At 40.3% G+C, this 6,060-nt stretch overlaps 1 pseudogene; it reads left to right on the forward strand.

The window, feature by feature from the left end:
- Window positions 1-4,696: 4,696 nt before the first annotated feature.
- Window positions 4,697-5,365, forward strand: LOC114892181 (annotated as a pseudogene).
- Window positions 5,366-6,060: the final 695 nt, after the last annotated feature.

The raw sequence follows: 6,060 nt of genomic DNA on the forward strand, positions 1-6,060 counted from the left end.
TTCCTCCGTGATCACTTCGTTATTAAGTTGTGTATTGTTTAGCCTCCACGTGTTTGTATTTTTTACAGATCTTTTCCTGTAATTGATATCTAGTCTCACAGCGTTGTGGTCGGAAAAGATACTTGATACAATTTCAATTTTCTTAAATTTACCAAGGCTTGATTTGTGACCCAAGATATGATCTATCCTGGAGAATGTTCCATGAGTACTTGAGAAAAATGTGTATTCTGTTGTTTTGGGGTGGAATGTCCTATAAATATCAATTAAGTCCATCTTGTTTAATGTATCATTTAAAGCTTGTGTTTGTGTATTTATTTTCATTTTGGGTGATCTGTCCATTGGTGAAAGTGGGGTGTTAAAGTCCCCTACTATGAATGAGTTACTGTCGATTTCCCCTTTTATGGCTGTTAGTATTTCCTTATGTATTGTGCTCCTATGTTGGGTGCATAAATATTTACAATTGTTATATCTTCTTCCTGGATCAATCCCTTGATCATTATGTAGTGTCCTTCTTTGTCTCTTCTAATAGTCTTTATTTTAAAGTCTATTTTGTCTGATATGAGAATTGCTACTCCAGCTTTCTTTTGGTTTCCATTTGCATGGAATATCTTTTTCCATCCCCTTACTTTCAGTCTGTATGTGTCTCTAGGTCTTAAGTGGGTCTTTTGTAGACAGCATATATATGGGTGTTATTTTTGTATCCATTCAGCCAGTCTGTGTCTTTTGGTGGCAGCATTTAATCCATTTACATTTAAGGTAATTATTGATATGTATGTTCCTATTCCCATTTTCTTAATTGTTTTGGGTTTGTTATTGTAGGTCTTTTCCTTCTCTTGTGTTTCTTGCCAAAGAAGTTCCTTTAGCATTTGTTTGGTGGTGCTTAACTCTCTCGGCTTTTGCTTGTCTGTAAAGGTTTTAATTTCTCCATCAAATCTGAATGAGATCCTTGATGGGTAGAGTAATCTTGGTTGTAGGTTTTTCTCCTTCCTCACTTTAAATATGTCCTGCCAGTCCCTTCTGGCTTGCAGAGTTTCTGCTGAAAGATCAGCTGTTAACCTTATGAGGATTCCCTTGTGTGTTATTTGTTTTCTTTCCCTTGCTGCTTTTAATATGTTTTCTTAGTATTTAATTTTTGACAGTTTGATTAATATGTGTCTTGTTGTGTTTGTCCTTGGATTTATCCTGTATGGGACTCTCTGTGCTTCCTGCACTTGATTAACTATTTCCTTTCCCATATTAGGGAAGTTTTCAACTATAATCTCTTCAAATATTTTCTCAGTCCCTTTCTTTTTCTCTTCTTCTTCTGGAACCCCTATAATTCGAATGTTGGTGCATTTAATGTTGTCCCAGAGGTCTCTGAGACTGTCCTCAGTTCTTGTCATTCTTTTTTCTTTATTCTGCTCTGCAGCAGTTATTTCCATTATTTTATCTTCCAGGTCACTTATCTGTTCTTTTGCCTCAGTTATTCTGCTATTGATCCCATCAAGAGTATTTTAAATTTCATTTATTGTGTTGTTCATCGTTGCTTGTTTCATCTTTAGTTTTCTAGGTCCTTTTTAAATGTTTCTTGCATTTTCTCTATTCTGTTTCCAAGATTTTGGATATCTTTACTAACATCATTCTGAATTCTTTTTCAGGTAGACTGCCTATTTCCTCTTCCTTTGTTAGATATGGTGGGTTTTTATCTTGCTCCTTCATCTGCTGTGTGTTTTTCTGTCTTCTCATTTTGCTTATCTTACTGTGTTTGGGGTCTCCTTTTTGCAGGCTGCAGGTTCGTAGTTCCCGTTGTTTTTGGTGTCTGTTCCCAGTGGCTAAAGTTGGTTCAGTGGGTTGTGTAGGCTTCCTGGTGGAGGGGACTAGTGCTTGTGTTCTGGTGGATGAGGCTGGATCTTGTCTTTCTGGTGGGCAGGTCCACGTCTGGTGGTGTGTTTTGGGGTGTCTGTGGACTTATTATGATTTTAGGCCGCCTCTCTGCTAATGGGTGAGTTTGTGCTCCTGTCTTGCTAGTTGTTTGGCATAGGGTGTCCAGCACTGTAGCTTGCTGGTCGTTGAGTGAAGCTGGGTGCTGGTGTTGAGATGGAGATCTCTGGGAGATTTTCGCCATTTGATATTATGTGGAGCTGGGAGGTCTCTTGTTGACCAGTGTCCTGAAGTTGGCTCTCCCACCTCAGAGGCACAGCACTGACTCCTGGCTGCAGCACCAAGAACCTTTCATCCACACGGCTCAGAATAAAAGGGAGAAAAAGTAGAAAGAAAGGAAGAAAGAAAGAAAGAGAATAAAATAAAATAAAATAAAGTAAGATAAAATAAAGTTATTACGATAAAAAATAATTAAGAAAAAAAATTTTAAAAAAAAAGGACGGATAGAACCTTAGGACAAATGGTGAAAGCAAAGCTATACAGACAAAATCTCACACAGAAGCATACACGTACACACTCACAAAAAGAGGAAAAGGGGAAAAAATAATAAATCTTGCTCTCAAGGTCCACCTCCTCAATTTTCGATATTTCATTGTCTATTCATGTATTCCACAGATGCAGGGTACTTCAAGTTGATTGTGGAGCTTTAATCCGCTGCTTCTGAGGCTTCTGGGAGAGATTTCCCTTTCTCTTCTTTGTTCGCACAGCTCCCGTGGCTCAGCTTTGGATTTGGCCCTGCCTCTTAGTGCGGCTCGCGCCCGTCTCTGGAGCTCCTTTAAGCAGCGCTCTTAATCCCCTCTCCTCGCGCACCAGGAAACAAAGTGGGAAGAAAAAGTCTCTTGCCTCTTCTGCAGGTCCAGACTTTTCCCCGGACTCCCTCCCGGGTAGCCGTGGTGCACTAACCCCTTCAGGCTGTGTTCACGCCGCCAACCCCAGTCCTCTCCCTGCGCTCCAACTGAAGCCTGAGCCTCAGTTCACAGCCCCGCTCTCCCTGGTGGGTGAGCAGACAAGCCTCTTGCGCTGGTGACCTGTTGGCACCGATCCTCTGTGTGGGAATCTCTCCGCTTTGCCCTCTGCACCCCTGTTGCTGTGCTCTCCTCCTCGGCTCGAAGCTTCCCCGCTCAGCCACCCACAGTCTCCGCCCGCGAAGGGGCTTCCTAGTGTGTGGAAACCTTTCCTCCTTCACAGCTTCCTCACCCTGGTGCAGGTCCCGTCCTTATTCTTTCGTCCCTGTTTATTCTTTTTTCTTTTGCCCTACCCAGGTACGTGGGGAGTTTCTTGCCTTTTGGGAGGTCTGAGGTCTTCTGCCAGCGTTCAGTAGGTGTTCTGTAGGAGTTGTTCCACGTGTAGATGTATTTCTGATGTATCTGTGGGGAGGAAGGTGATCTCCGTGTCTTACTCTTCCGCCATCTTCCCCCTCTTTCTCAGTATTGTTTTAAGCTGCTAACTTTGTGCTAATTCGTCATGCAGTGATGGAAAAACAATGTATTTCCCATTGAATTGCCTTAGCAATGCATTGTTGAAAATCAATTGAGCATGTATGTCTGGGTCTACTTCTGGATTCTGTTCTTTCCCATTGATCAGTTTGTCTGTCTTTTTACTGAAACTACTATCATTTGGCTTATCATAGCTTTATAGTACATCTTTAAAATTAGATACTAGGAGTCCTCCAACTTTGTTATTCTTTTTCAAAATTGTTTGGCTATTTTACGTCCTGTGTATTTTCATATAAATAGTAGAATCAACTTTTCATTTGTACAAAAAATGCTTTCTGGAATTTTGATTTGTATTATGGTTGACCACTGAACAACACTCCATGAAGTGGAAAATCCAAGTATAACTTTACAGTTGTCCCTCCGTGTCCATGGTTCCATACTGGCAGAGTCAACCAACTGTGGATTATATATTTCTGTAGTCTGTATTTATTGAAACAAATCTGCATATAAGTGGACCTGCTCAGTCTAAACCAGGGTTGTTCAAGGGTCAGCTTGAAGTTGAATTTGAAGATCAGTTTGGGGAATTTTGACAGCTTAACAATATTTAGTCTTCTGATTCATGAACATGGTATATATTTCCATTAGTTTTAGTCTCCTTTAATTTCTTTCTTTTAGTGGGGAGATCTAATTAGCTTTATTCAGTGATTCAGGAATCAGGCAGCATCCCATCTAGTAAATAGAAGGATGCTCAAGGGGTTGCATAAATGGAAAGTTTTATAATCAGAAGGAGGGTAGGGAAGAAGGTATTAGCAAAAGAAAAGAAAGGATTTTTTCAGGCCAGACCATCTTCCTTTAGGGGGAAGGGAACAGCAGAGGTCTTCATGATGCAGATAACCTCATTAGTGTTGATCCTGAAATTTCAGATTACGTGTTTAAAATTCACATTCCAGGGACTTCCCTGGTGGCGCAGTGGTTAAGAATCCACCTGCTAATGCAGGGGACATGGATTTGAGCCCTGGTCCAGGAAGATCCCACATGTCACAGAGCAACTAAGCCCATGTGCCACAACTACTGAGCCAGTGCTCTAGAGCCCACGAACTACAACTGAGCCTGCGTGCCACAACGACTGAAGCCCGTGAGCCTAGAGCCCATGCTCTGTAACAAGAGAAGCCACTGCAATGAGAAGCCTGTGTACCACAAGGAAGAGTAGCCTCCGCTCGCCACAACTAGAGAAAGACCGTGTGCAGCAATGAAGACAAAACATAGCCAAAATAATTAATAAATAAATAAAATAAAATTCACATTCCTAGCTCTCTTTGTGCCTAGCACAGCCATGGCTCATGTCTCCCCTAGTCATTTTCCTAAGGAACAGACTTAAGTATGCCCTAACAGGAGATGAAATAAAGATCTGCCTGCAGTGTTTCATTAAGATTGATGGCAATGTCTGCACTGTTAGAACTTACCCCGCTTGTTTTATGGATGTCATCAGCATTGGAGAGACTGGAGAGAATTTTCGTCTGATCTATGACACCAAATGTCGCTTTGCTGTCCATTGTATTACACCTGAGGAGGCCAAGTACAAGTTGTGCAAAGTGAGAAGGATCTTTGTGGGGACAAAAGGAATCCTTCATCTGATGACCCATGGTGCTTGCACCGCCTGCTACCCTGATCCCCTCATTAAGGTGAATGACACCATTCAAATTGATTTGGAGACTGGCAAGATTACTAATTTCATCTAATTTGACACTGGTAACCTGTGCATGGTGACTGGAGGTGCTAACCTGGGAAGAATTGGTGTGATCACCAACCGGGAGAGACATCCTGGTTCTTCTGATGTAGTTCATGTGAAAGATGTCAATGGTAACAGCTTTGCCACTGGGCTCTCCAAGATTTTCGTTATTGGCAAAGGCAACAAACCATGGATCTCTCTTCCCCATGGAAAGGGTATCTGCCTTACCATTGCTGAGGAGAGGGACAAGAGACTGGCGGCCAAACAAAGTAGTGGATAAAATGATCTCTAGGTGACATGATTGGAAAAGTCTTTGTACTTAATTAAAGATAATACCACATTAAAAAAATAAAATTCACATTCTTAGGAGAGGCTGAAACTGCAATGAAGTCTTGGTTTGCTGTTCTGGGAGCAAATTACTCCATTTTGGGCTTTTTTTTAAAACAATGCCAATTATATCTCAAGAAAAAGTCAGCATTTCCCTAATTTTAATGTGTGAAGGAAGGTCTCCTTTAATTTCTGTTAGCAATGTTTTATAATTTTCAGTATGGAGATCTTAGGTATCTTTTGTTAAATGTGTTTCTATGTATTTAATATTTTTCCATGCTATTGTAAATCAAAAAAAATTTATATTCCAATTTTTATTGCTAGCATATAGAAATACATATATTGCTAACATATAAAAATACAATTATTTTTGTTTTTACCCTCGTATCTGTGACTTTGCTAAATTTGTTTCTTAATTTTAGTAGTTTTGTGTAGATTCTTTAGGATTGTCTATGTAGACAATCACATTTTCTATGAACAAAGGCAGTTTTATTGACTTCCTTCCATTCTTTTTGCCTTTCAGTCATTTTTCATGCTTTATTGAAGTATACAGGACCTCTAGCATAATGTTCAGTAGAAGTTGTGAGAGTGTCATGCAGTATATCACATAGTATGATACTAATTGTAGTTTTTTCATAAATGCCATTT

Source organism: Monodon monoceros, unplaced genomic scaffold (genome assembly GCF_005190385.1).
Source record: "Monodon monoceros isolate NGI ecotype Baffin Bay Population unplaced genomic scaffold, NGI_Narwhal_1 Super_Scaffold_12, whole genome shotgun sequence".
NCBI lineage: Eukaryota > Metazoa > Chordata > Mammalia > Artiodactyla > Monodontidae > Monodon > Monodon monoceros.